Source organism: Sus scrofa, chromosome 5 (assembly GCF_054392235.1).
Source record: "Sus scrofa isolate SSC_HxYL_T2T_F1_AM1 chromosome 5, Sscrofa_HxYL_maternal_Yorkshire_Landrace_v2.0, whole genome shotgun sequence".
Taxonomy (NCBI): domain Eukaryota; kingdom Metazoa; phylum Chordata; class Mammalia; order Artiodactyla; family Suidae; genus Sus; species Sus scrofa.
The window spans coordinates 65,983,234-65,997,370 of NC_139387.1; the positions used below are offsets into that span (position 1 = coordinate 65,983,234).

Genomic DNA, 14,137 nt, shown 5'->3' on the forward strand with positions numbered 1-14,137 from the left:
GTGTCAGGAAAGTCTTCCTTGAATACTCGAATTTAAGCAGAGACCTACAGTGGAGGATGAGTTAGCCAGATGAAGGAGGAGGAAAGGGAAGGGGAAATGATGGAGGAAGAGGAAATAACATGAGCACAGGCCATGGCCATCTTGGAGAGCTGGAAGATGACTGGCTCAGCTGGGTTGCACAGAACCAGGAAAATAGTGATACAGGAGAAAAACAAAGAGGTAGGCAGGGACCAGATCATGCAGGGCACTGTGGGTCTCTGTTAAGGATTCGGGACTTTATCCAGGGAGCAGTGGGAAGTCATTTAAGATCCCTAAACAGGTTTCTGTGAGTTACAAGCATCCACCATGTTTGTTTATTTCATCACAGAATCTAGGCCAGTCTTGGTTGAAATCAATGCCAGATGTACTATCTCCTGAAAAGCTCCCCTGGGCTTCTAGAAGGCATTTTGGACTGCTTCCTTTCACAGTCTGTCTTCCCACTACTGAACCAGTTATGTTGTGACAGATTCTGTGTGGCAGAAAGGAGAGCTGTTGGGTCCAGCAGAGGGATTTCTCTTGACCTCCCGAGCCTCATTTGCAGCCTGTGGAAAAGTCCAGACCCTGTGTCTCCATTTGCGTACACCACACCTGAGTCTGCCTCACACCCCTAGGATAGTGGAGACATGATTAAGTTAAAGCAAGATAATGACATGTGATGGGTCTAAGGATGAGGTTACAGCTGGAGCACGTATGTAGGAGACAACACCAGGGGGCAGCACCCTGGCGGACAGAGCCTGGAGGAGCCCTCTGAAGGGCCAGGCTGTGTCTGCACTGATGCAGCCTCACCCACCCCACAGAGAGGGCGAGAAAGGTGGCACAGCTTTCAAGTTTCTCTCACTGAGGTTCTAGTCAACAATCCACTTAATAAGTATCAACTATATGCTGGGCGCATGAGGATGAGTAGAGAGGGCCACTTTCCTGATGTGCAGAGCGAATGCAAATGAACCATAAAAGCTAGAAATCAACCAATTAAAAAAAAAAGGAGTAAAACTTCCCTGGAAATGTGAATATAGAGAGATAGATAAACATAATATACAAACATATATATATAAACATATACATATCATATATATAAAACCCATCTAGATACATATATTTGTGTATATACACATACATACATACACATATATTATCCATCCAAATATATGTTTGTATTTTCCATATACATAATATACATTATGTATTAGCCATCCATATATATGTGTGTGTGTGTGTATATATATATGGAATATATTTATATGGATGGCTAATACATATATAAGTGTGGGTTGAATTAGGCAGAATAATGATTCTCCAAATATGTTTACATTCTAACCCCTGGAGCCTGTGATTATGTAACCTTCCAATGCAAAGGAGACTTTGCAGATGTGATTAAGTTCAAGGACCTTGAGAAGGGAGATTATGCTGGATTATGCACATGGGTTCAGTCTAATCACATGAGTCCTTTAAAAGCAGAGAACTTTTCCCAGCTTCACTCAGAAGAGATGACACGAACGATGAAGCATGAGAAATGTGAAGTGCGAAATACACCTGACTTGCTATTGCTGCTTTGAAGATGGAAGACATGCCCGAGGAGCCAAGGAATGTACGTGGCTTCTAGAAACTGAAGAAGGATAGGAAATAGATTCTCCCCCCAGAATCTCCAAAGAGGTATGCGGCCCTGCTGACACCCTGACTTTAGCCCAGATTTATAACCTGCAGAACTGCAACATCATAAATTTGTGTTGATTTCCCAATTGAAAAATGGGCAGAAGACCTAAACAGATATTTCTCCAAAGAAGATATATGGATGGCGAGTGGGCACATGAAAAGATGCTCGATATCACTCATTAGTAGAGAAATGCAAATCAAAAGTACAGTGAGGTACTACCTCGCATCCATCAGGACAGCCCTCATTAAGAAGGCCACAAATATCAGATATTCCCACTATGGTGCAATGGGATGAGTGGTGTCTCAGGAGCTCTGGGATGCAGGTTCCATCCCCAGCCTGGCACAGGGGGTTAAGGCTCCAGTGCTGGCACAGCTGTGGCGAAGGTTGCAACTGTGGCTCAGATCTAATCCCTGGCCTAGAAACTCCATATGCCACTGGGCAGCCAAAAAAGAAAAGAAGAAGGAGGAGAGGAGGAAGAAGAAGAGGAAGTCTACAAATAACAAATGCAGGAGAGGATGTGGAGAAACAGGAAACCTCCTACACTGTTGGTGGGAATATAAATTGGTGCAGTCACGCTGGAAAAACAGTATAGAGGTTCCTCAGAAAACTAAATATAGAACTACCATATGATCCAGCAATCCCACTCCTGGGCATATATAATTCAAAAAGATACATGTACACCTATGTTCACAAAAGTCCTATTCACAATAGCCAAGATATAGAAACAATGTAAATGTCCATTGACAAATAAATGGATTAAGAAGATGCAGTACATACATACAATGGAATACTACTCAGGTATTAAAAAGAGCAAAATAATGCCATTTGCAGCAACATGGATGAAACTAGACATTCTCATACTAAGTGAAGCGATTCAGAAAGAAAAAGACAAAGACCATATGATATCCCTTATATATGGAATCTAAAATGTGGCACAAATGAACCTATCTGCAAAACAGAAACAGAGTCACAGACATAGAGAACAGACTTGAGGTTGCCAAGGGGGAGGAGCGAGGGAGTGGGAAGGATTGGGAGTTTGGGTTTAGCATATGCAAACTCTTACATTTAGAACAAATGATAAGTAATGAGGCCCAACTGTACAGCACAGGGATCTCTCCAGTCTCTTGGAATAGACCATGATGGGAGACAATATAGCAAAAAGAAGGTATATATATGTACAACTGGGTCACTTTGCTGTACAGCAGAAATTGACACAGCATTGTAAATCAAATGTACTTTAAAAGAAAAATTTTTAAGCCACTAGGTTTGTGTAATTTGTTAGTGTATTAATAGAAAATGAATAATAATATATGTTTTCAATTACAACGATCTTTCAACCAGGGGTTCTTAGGTGAAAATGATACAATCCACTCTGGCTAGCTTAAGCACCAATTATGTGTCTTCTAGGATATTTGATAGATCTACAGGAGAGCCAGAAACTGACTCTGAAAGTTCAGTGATACCACAGCAGCCTCCCCTCCAGAACAGCACTGCCATCACTGCGGGAAGCCACCTCTATAAAGCTGGTCATGGCCATCCTCAGAGCCGGATGCCTCACTACCAGGGCAGCCAGAATATCAGTGCCCTGCCACTTGCTTCCAGATCTATGTTTCAAGCAGGTGCTTCTGATTGGGGAAACTGAGGTCTCATACCTGCATCCCCACTGTAGAAGAATCTCATTTTCTGGAAAAACTCATCACATATGGGAATGATGAAAATATAGGAAAAGCACTCAAAAATTTATAGCAGAAAAAATGTCCATGACAGATACCTTTGGTCAGTCCATGCACTCTCCCTGGTGGTCATAGTCTCAAATGTCCTTATTTAGCCCCATCATTCATTCATGTTAGCTGCCTGAAAACCCTCAAGTGACCCGAGTCAGGTAACATTAGAAAACAAATAATTCCAAAGCAATGTGTTTGGAAAAATGGATAAAAACTTTGGAAACTCCAAGGAGGATGTAGCTGCCTTAAAACACAAGTGGGCCAGAGGATTTGCATTGGAAGATTTTCTACTGGCCCTTACGAATTAGTAGCACCAGAATATTCCAGGCAGAACAGCATTATACAAATACATAAAGTTGCAGAAGATCTTGGCACATGTGGTGAAAATGGGAAGTTGGGTGCAACTGAGGCCCAGGGAATCATGAGAAACAAAAGGGAGGTGGAGGGACAGGAAGTTAGGGGCAGACCATAAAGGGCATAATGGCTGTGGTAAGGAATTTAGAGTTTATCCTACAGGTGATGGGGAGCCACTGACATGTTTTAATTAGGGGATTGACATTAGGTCATTTGTAGAAAAGCAATTCTGCCTGTGGTATGGCAGAATGATTAGAAGAGGAAGAAAAAGCAGGTCAGAACTTCTAGTTAGGAGGTTACTCTGGTTTCCAGAGTAAATCTAATGAAGAATGGAGGTGATGTGAACACAAGCAGCAGCAGTGGTCTTAGGAGGAAGGAGTGGATTCTGAATGGATGTGACTGGTAAATAGAAAGAGAAGACTCCAAACTCATTAGGACTTTTCAGACTTGGACAACTGGGGAGAAGCTCTTGACATTCACTAAGTTGGAAAGCTTTGGAAGTTGGGAAGGATAAGAAGTACCAGGAAAAGATAATTTCTGATGCCTATGGACATACAGCTAAGACGTCTACGAGGAGAGGGACATGGGTGTCTGGAGTTTGGAAGACAGATGTAATTGGCAGATACAGCCCTAAAAAGACAGTTGTCATGTGGAATAGACACCATTCGAAGACCAGGCATTTGGTGTTGGGCCTTTTCCTAGGCCAGTAAGAATACAGTGACCAGGTGCAAAAAGAAGTTGTCTGGCCCCAGAAACTACAGGCCTGTGGAGGAACTAGTTAGTAAACAAAAAGGAACAGAGGTCAGAGAGAAACAGAGGTGCCTTGAGCAGACGACATGTGATCATAGGCAAGAAAGATGAGCCTTGGGTCTGACAGCCTTTTTTTTTTTTTTTTTTTTTTTTTTTTTTGTCTTTTGTCTTTTTAGAGCCACACCCGCAGCATCTGATGGTTCCCAGGCTAGGGGTCTAACTGGAGCTGGAGCTGCAAGCCTACACCACAGCCAAAGCAACGCCAGATCCAAGCTGTGTCTGTGACCTACACCACAGCTCACGGCAACACCATATCCTTAACCCACTGAGCGAGGCCAGGGATCAAACCTGCAACCTCATGGTTCCTAGTCGGATTTGTTTCCGCTGCGCCACCACGGGAACTCCCTCTGATAGCTTTTGGTTACAATCCTCAGACAATGCCAATCCATCCATCCCACACCCATTTTTGCCTCCCAACAACTGAAACACACCACGAAGAGTTCAGTTCACCTAAGCTAAGCCAACGTGGATTAAATGTTTTCCCGCCATGCGTTTTCCCTTCACCAACTTTTGCAGCAGAAACTTTTCTGTAATTAACACAAAGATGAATGCAGGGGATGGCCCTCAGCAAAGAAATCTGAATTCTAAATGAATGAAGTCTGAATCCATGAGGTTTTACAAACATATCACAGGCACGGGGCTAACCTCTGTAAATAGTAATTGGCAATTTCATTAATTGGGGTCAAGGTCTGGCTCATACTTCTCATGTCAAATGCAGTCATGGGAAATAGGATCTTCGTTTGTCATAAGCCTGGACTGCTTATAAGTCAGAAGCAGTGTACTTGAGTTTCCCAGGAATGTTTAAAATACAAAGTCTTACTTTTCCTAGTAGCATCCAGTCTCAGTGATCTTTCCCTGGAATTAAAGTTCCTACCAAACAGGAATTTTCATGGGCCAGTGAGTAATTATCTTTCACAAGAGAGGATATATAAACAGTTTGCTGAGAAATAGATTTGCAGCAGTTAATGCCAATTTATAGATATGAATCCAAAATCAAAGATGAAAGCACAGAAGAATTTCTTCCCAAATGTTGGGGCTGAGGGCACAGGACCAATGCCTCCTTAGGAAACTATTAAATGAGACTTTGGAGGAGTTCCTGTCGTAGATCAGTGGTTAACAAATCTGACGAGGAACCATGAGGTTGCAGGTTTGATCCCTGGCCTCGCTCAGTGGGTTAAGGATCCGGCGTTGCCATGAGCTATGGTGTAGGTTGCAGACGCAGCTCGGATCCCAAGTTGCTGTGGCTCTGGCGTAGGCCAGCGGCTACAGTTCCGATTTGACCTCTAGCCTGGGAACCTCCATTTGCCATGGGAACGGCCCTAGAAATGGCAAAAAGACAAAAAATAAAATAATAATAAATAAATAAATAAATAAATAAATAAATAAATAAATAAATAAATGAGACTTTGGAAATAGGAGCCTTTTGTCTTTAGTGGGGACAGGACGTGACCTATGGTATATCTGAGTCTATATATATGAGGATATTTATAAATATGTGTGCAATTAACCTGGATACATTCAGGGACAGAATTCAAGTTCATCTCACTAAATCGGGACATACAAATGCATCATCATGCTGCACATTTGACATACACTTGCCATGGACAGATCTTCACAAAAAATCCTTGCTAGTATAAAGAGAGGTGCACACGGGCATACAGATTCTGTTTATAAATCTCCATAAAGAAATGCGTCAGTTTAGAACCTTGATTGTGGTGATGGTATCACAGGTGTATGTATGTGTCCAAACTCATCAAGATGAATTTATTAAATGCATGCAATTTTTGGATATCAATTACATTTGAATAAAGCATATGCATACATGTATTTATCCATGTATATACATACATACGCATATATAATGCCAAGCAAACAAAAGAAAGATGAAAAATGTATGACTGTTGATACAAAATTTTAGGACAAGAAAGTTAATTCCATATATTTTTATGACCATACATATAGTAAAGAGGGTTTTGGGTTTTTTTGGGTTTTTTTTGTTTTGTTTTGTCTTTTTGCCATTTCTTGGGCCGCTCCCTCGGCATATGGAGGTTCCCAGGCTAGAGGTCAAATCGGAGCTGCAGCCACCGGCCTACGCCAGAGCCACAGCAACGCGGGATCCGAGCCGCGTCTGCGACCTACACCACAGCTCACGGCAATGCCGGATCCTTAACCCACTGAGCAAGGGCAGGGATCGAACCCGCCACCTCATGGTTCCTAGTCGGATTCGTTAACCACTGCGCCACGACGGGAACTCCAAGAGGGTTTTTTTAATGTGTGGGAATGATAAACACCTAACTCAGGGTGGTGGTTACTTCTAAGAAAGTAAGGAGAGAAATGAGATTGGGGAGGATACCCGGTGGATGTTAACTATATTTATTACATTTTCTTTAAAATGAATTCTATCGGGATAAAGAAAAAAAAAGTGTTGGGAGTTCCCATTGTAGCTCAGCAGTAACAAATCTGACTAGTATCCATGAGGACACAGGTTCGATCCCTGGCCCTGCTCAGTGGGTTAAGGATCCAGCGTTGCCGTGAGCTGTGGTGTAGGTCACAGATATGGCTTGGATCCCAAGTTGCTGTGGCTGTGGTGTCGGCCAGCAGCTACAGCTCTGAATTGACCCCTAGCCTGGGAACCTCCACATCCCAAGGGTACAGCCCTAAAAAGACAAAAAAAAAAAAAAAGTGTTTGTGTGTTTGAGTATGTATTTCACACGCACATAAATAAATGGCCCCTAGACAGTCTTCAATGGTTTAGACACAGCCTGTCAGAAGTGATACTTCACAATCTGTGTGCGGGCAGAAATAGAATACCTGGTATTTATGTCTCACCTGGCACTTTTCAAAGCACATTCATCACCTTAGAGATTTCAAAATCATAAGTAGGCAAGTTCTGCAGGTGTCATTATCCATTTTGACAGATGAAGTACAATGATGTAAAACAGAAGTACGAAAATGAAGAACTGAGTTTTTCTCAATTCACAGCAGTCTTTCCTTAGTTGCCGATAATCATAAACCTCCTCCTTCCCACACACAGCCTTCAACATTCATGCACCTCCAGAGTGGAAAGGAGGCCCATCTTATTCCGAACGCCAGTAAAAACATTTCCCCAGACAGTGATTCTAACACTGGGGGACCAATGCCTGGCTGGAAGCCAGAATGGACTCTTTTCCAAAGGAACTGCAAGAACTTTATAAGTATTTTGAAAGTAAAGCTGTCTCTTAAACTGCCTGTGTGTGTTGTGAAAGGGATGTTACCGACAGAGATCAGGTGTATGGCATCTAAGTAGAGAAGCTGAGGACTTCTCTTCCACATTCCGGAAACCTGCATTTATTGAGCACCTACTGTGTACCTCACAGCCCTAGGCTAGTATCACAGGTGAAGGAGGGCGAGGGAGACAGTCAAGTGAAATAAGCATTGGTCTTCCCCTCCCAGGGTATGTTCACCCTAAAGGAAATGAATCCATAAGTAACTGGGGAACAGAAGCCATTGCCAGAGGAAGTGGGGGTCTCTGGGGTACTGAGGAGGGTGTGGGCCAGGGTCTCCATCTGCATGCACAAGAAGTAGCTAAGAGGAAAGATTGCCTGGGAGGAAGGGCTGGGGCTGGACCTCGAAGCTGAGCTGAGAGACGCATGGGGCAGTTGCAAGAATGGGTGTATTTTCACAGTTGGATTCAGGGTCCTCCACCAAATAGGTGAAAATAAGAGTCCACTATCAACAGACACCAAAGCCACAGACATGGACCCCAACAGGAAAGCTCTTTGAAGAGGAAAAATGCTACTAGACGTATCATTAACATCCTTATATTTCAGTATAGGAAAGCGAGCACAGAGTGGTTAAGCCATTAACCTAATGTCACACAGCAGGAGAGTGGGAGGGCTAAGGTTCTGCCTCCCTCCGATTCTGGAGTTTATATCCTTAATCATTAGAACAGCTGCAGAAGACACGTTTGGGAAACTTGCCCAACCTATGCTGTTTTTTTTTTTTTAATTGCTGCTCTGAGCAAGCTGATTAGACCTGGACTGGGCAGGGCTCGGCCAATCAGAGTCTCACCATGAAAAACAGAAGGAATGACTTTGCTTCCTGACTTTCCAGTTCCAATCCCAACATGACCTGTTCTTGGATATCTACTAGACTGTCCGTGAGATCTTTAAAATAGCCAGCTGCCCTTCTGAGTTGAGTGGTTTCTGTCCCTGTAATCCAATAACGCCTGTTGAAACCACATCCTCACAACATCCCTGAAGTTTATCTTTTAAAAACTGCCGATCATCATCTTTTAAAAACTGACTCTGGTAGACCTTAAAGACTCTCACCATAAGGAAAAAAAAAAAAAAAAAAAAAGTCCAAACCATGAGTGATGAGGGATGTTGACTAGACTTCTTGCGGCAGTCATTTCCCAAAATATACAAATATAGAGGTGAAATGAATGTAGTGTGTCAATTACATGTCAGTAAAAAAGGTCGACTCCAGTGGCCTGTCTGCTCTACTTTTGCAGCATTGCACACAGGTGCCCTGCCTCACCCCGCTCCCCACCCTCTCCTCTGCACCTCTATGTGGTCCTCTCACTGCTTTCATACTTAGGCTGGCTTCACCTCATCTTCCATGACCTAACTCAGGCATCTCTACCAAGAAAGCTTCCATGATTCCTTAAGGTTCCTTTCTGCTCCCAGAGCCCCCTCTGCAAATGTCTTTCATTGCAGCTCCCATACAAAACAGAAGTAATTGGCTATTACATAGTCCTGAGCAAAAGTAGCAAGCTACCAAAGAGGGTGGGAAGTATGACCCCTCTGTGGAAAATTCCATACGTCTATGTAAAATACAAAGCAGGCCATGTCACTCACTTGCCTAAATCTTCCAGTGATGTTCCAATCATGCATGAAAACAAAACACAAAGGCCAGACCTGGCTTACGAGGCCTCACAGGGTTGAACCCATCACTTCTTTATCCTCACCGCTGTCTCTTTCTGCCTCACTCATCCCTTCTTCATAGAGGCTCTGTGACTGCTTAAATTAATGGATGCAAAAGGATATTAGGAAGTTCACTACCTGATTTCACCCATCCCAGTGTCTAAGCTGTAGGCCCCTGTGAAACCAAAATGTATTTTTTTTTTTTTTTTACTGGGGGCCAAATAAGATCTGGAGCTGAGATCAATGCCACAGCTACACCTTTTAGCAAGGCCAGATACTTAACCCACTGAGCAATGCCAAGTATCAAACTTGCATCCTCATGGAGATTATGTCATGTCCTTATCCCACTGAGCCACAAGGGGAACTCCCCCCTAATGTATTCTATTACGCTTTTCTTCTAGAATATTAGGCAGATGGATACTCCCCTGACATCAACTATCAAAATGAACTCATGCAAGAGATTCTTCCCCAAAAGAGGATCTATTCCTAGGTGATTTGAAACAGAAAGATTCAGCAATTTTTAAATAAGTTAAGACACCAAATACCTGTACATGCATGCATTCATGGATTACATAAATATGAGCACAGGTTATTTCAGAGCAATGGGATGTCAAGGGATATTTATGGTCTTATTTATACTTCCTCTGCCATTTGAAGATTTTTCAATAAATATTTAGCACTTTACTATAGAAAAAAAAAAGTGTTTTGATATTAAAGAAAGACCACAAGGAGGTGGGAGGTGGGCAGAAGTCTCTGTTCATGACATTCTAGCGTCCTTGTGCAGTCGAGGTCTCTCTTGTTTTATTTACATACTGATTCCTTTTTATCCCCACTCTGCATTCCTATTCTCCCTTGTACAAAACTGCTCTAATATACGTGATATTTATCTTTATATCTGAACATGCACTTATGAAGTTTATTGTGCAATTTGGGGTCACTATATATTTTTTATTTACAGAAATGTTTTTGCATATCTATTTCTCCTGACAGACTCTAGTTCCACCCCCTGAAAGAAGGAGTGTTCACTCATATTCTCTAGTTCTAGCATCAAATCTGGACTCTTGCATAGAGGAAGAGCATAAGAAGTATTTGTAGGGCTAAATCAAATTTTACTACCCTTTTTTTCTTATAATCTCACCTTCCTCAGCTTCAGCAAATTTTCTTCCTTTGGTTGCCCTCCTGCCTCCCAGGCTCCTCCTTCCTTCCCATCCCTAATCACAGGCATCACCTAGGGGTTCCTCCTTATCTCTCTCCTGCTCCCCCTCCACCTGACCCCCTGCGGTCTCATCCATGCCCATGGATTTCATTATGATATTGGTACAGCTGTCTCCCCAACCTATATCTCAAGGCCTCATTTCTTTTTTTTCCCTAATTTTTATTGTTATTTTATTATTTTTAAATTGAGGTATAACTGGTTTATAACATCGTGTTTCTGGTGTACAGCAGTGATTCCGTTTGATTTATTTATAACGGAATATAAAATATTTTTCAGATTTTTTTTCCCTTAAAGGTTATCACGAAATATTGAGTAGAGGTCCTTGTTGGTGATCCATTTTATATAGAGTAGGGTACATATGTTAATCCCAAACTCCTAATTTATTCCTGCCCCCCTTTCCCTTTGGGTAACCATAAGCTTGTTTTCTATGTCTGCGGGAATATTTCTGTTTTGTTCATTGTATCTTTTTTTTTTTTTTTTTTAGATTCCACATACAAGTGATAGCATATGATATTTGTCTTTGTCTGGCTATGTCACTTATGATCATCTCTAGGCCCATCCATGGTGTGCAAATGAGCCTGAACTTATTTGCCAAGCTATCGCCCTACCTCCTCATCCAACAGCTGGAAGTCCCCCAGGCATCTCACACCCAACATGAAACCATCACCTTACTCACCTCCCCACCCGAGCCTCTGCTATCTCCTTTGTCCTTTCTCTTGGGGACAGGTATTAGCATTCTCCAGTCCCTCCATTTCATCTTTAATGAAACTCTCCCTTCTCCACTCTGGATGTGGGATAACACCAGAGTCTTTCATTTCTACCTAATGGGTAACAATATTCAATCATAACCAGGGGTTTTACTTGGTGCTGAGACAGTGAAGTTTCCTGTTCTTGGGAGACAGACAACAGACAAAGAAATTGCATTGTGCTGCAGTGTGAGGTCAATGCTATGAAGGAAGGGGGCAGAACGATTTGAATAATCGGGCCATGAGGGTGGCCAGGAGAGTCATCCCTATAGGATGGAAAGGGGCTCTCTCATTGAAAGACAAACTATCCAGGTTCAAGAGCCAGCAGATGCCAAGGCTACAGGGAGAAAAGGGGCTTCACATGTCCAAGGACCAGCAATGAGTCCTTTGTGGCTGAGCTTACGGAGGTGGAAGTAATCATAACCAGACAGGGAGTTCCCGTCGTGGCGCAGTGGTTAACGAATCCGACTAGGAACCATGAGGTTGAGGGTTCGATCCCTGCCCTTACTCAGTGGGTTAATGATCCGGCGTTGCCGTGAGCTGTGGTGTAGGTTGCAGACGCGGCTCGGATCCCACGTTGCTGTGGCTCTGGTGTAGGCCGGTGGCTACAGCTTCGATTGGACCCCTAGCCTGGGAACCTCCATATGCCACGGGAGCGGCCCAAAGAAATAGCAAAAAAAAAAAAAAAAAAATCATAACCAGACAGGGGTGAGAGGTGGCCAGAGGCCAGATCAGGAAGGGCATTGGAGGCTATTCCAGGCGTTCAGTTTTTATGCTAAGTGTGATGGGAAATCAAATGACAGCATTTAAGCAGAGCAGGGACCTGATCTGATTTATGCTTTTTAAGGTTCACTTTCACTCATGGGGATTAAGGGGCAAAAGGTGCAGTAGGGAGGCAAGTTCAAAGCTTTTGCCCAGACCAGGTAAAAGGCAGTGACAGCTCGAACCACAGGGTGTCCGTGGCCAAGGTAAGAAAGGGACCAATGTGAGATACACGTTGGGGGTGAAACTGACAGGACTTGCCGATGGGTTGAACATGTAGATGGGGGGAAAGGAGGAATCAAGGATGACTCAGGGTTTCTGGTGAAAGCAACCAGGTGGATGATAACACCATTTCATGAGGTGGGGACAGAGAAGGGGAACAGGACCAGCTGGCAGCCGGGTACAGCAGGGAATGGAGGGTTTGTTTTAGACATGCTAAATTTAAGAGGCCAGTGAGACATCCTGGTGGCAATGTCAAGTTGACAGTTGGCTATAACAAGCTGGAGTTCCGTGGGGAGAGCTCAGAGATGAAGATCCATTTTCAGAAGACGTCATTGTAGAGATGGTATTTATACCATGGGGTGGCACAGATGAAGAGAAGAGCTGAGGTAGGAAAAGGAGAGAGAGGAAAGGAAGGGGAAGGAAAGGAAAGGGGATGAGTCAGAAAAATTGCCTGAGAAGCAGAGGGCTGTGATACAGAAAAAAATCCAGAAGAGCTTCTTATAAGACTGGGAAAGAAAAGTCATGAAGGAGGAAGGGGTCAAATGTACCAAATATTACCAAAAGACAAAGATGAAGCCTGAAAACTACCCATTTGGGTTTAGGATGATAGAGGTTGCAGAGCAATTTTGGTGAAACAGACCTGTGAGCCAGATTGGAGCACACTGAATAGCAATTTGTGGGTGAAGAAATGGAAGTAGTGCACGCAGACAACACTTTGGAGAAGCTTTACTATAAATGAGGCTAGAGGAAGAGAGGAATGGAGCATCAGTGGAAGCTTGGGTGATGATGCAGAATAATAGAGCAAGTTTGTATGTTGGCAGGAATGTATATTAAAGAAGGAGGTATTGGGAGTTTCCTGGCAGCCTGGCGGTTAAGGATCCGGTATTGGCACTGCTGTAGTTCAGGTCACTGCTGTGTTCGCCTTCAATCCCTAACCCCAGGAACCTCCACACGCCATAGGCATGGCCAAAAAAACAACCAAAAACAAAAAACAAAAAAGAGTTGATTTATCCTCCCAAAAGTCTTGTTACTTTCAGGGTCATAGCCATTCTGAGGATAGCCATTCTGGATAAGAGATGGATTTTGTTTTGTTTTGTTTTCTTTTTCTTTTTCTGGCCACACCTGCGGCATATGGAAGTTTCCAAGGTAGGGGTCAAATCAGAGCTGCAGCTGCCAGCCAATTCCACAGCCACAGCAATGTGGGATCCAAGCTGCATCTTCGACCTACACCAGATTCTTAACCCACTGAGCAAGGCCAGGGATCAAACCCACAACATAATGGATACTAGCCGGGTTTGTTAGCACTGAAGCAAAATGGAACTCCAGGATAGCTGAGATGTTAAAGGCAAATCTCAGATCACAGACAAGAAATGAACGGACCCTCAACTCCTCCAACCCTCAAAGCTGAAAGCCAGTGATTTGAGCTCTGTAAGGTGAGGCTTCTGACCCCTGGAGTGAATCCCACTGGTGGTGGCGGCAGCAACAGGATTCATGTAATGAAGCTCCCATTGCTCACAGCACCATGATCAGCACCCTGGACACTGGTCCTCCTTTCCTAACAACTGGACCTTGTCAGACATTGGCTAACAAAGCAGGGACATGGGCTGCTTTGGAAAGTGAATAGCTCATGTTTGGGTGTCTTCAAAGAAGGGACGGGATGACAGTTTGGAAAGGGTGATGGAGAGCTCTTGGGGTGAAAGAGTTTCTCT

At 43.4% G+C, this 14,137-nt stretch overlaps 1 long non-coding RNA gene across 1 annotated transcript in view; it reads right to left on the minus strand.

The window, feature by feature from the left end:
• LOC146403400 (uncharacterized) overlaps positions 1-14,137 on the minus strand; it is a 1,275,680-nt gene that overhangs the window by 734,179 nt on the left and 527,364 nt on the right. The gene's annotated exons all lie outside the window — the stretch shown is intronic.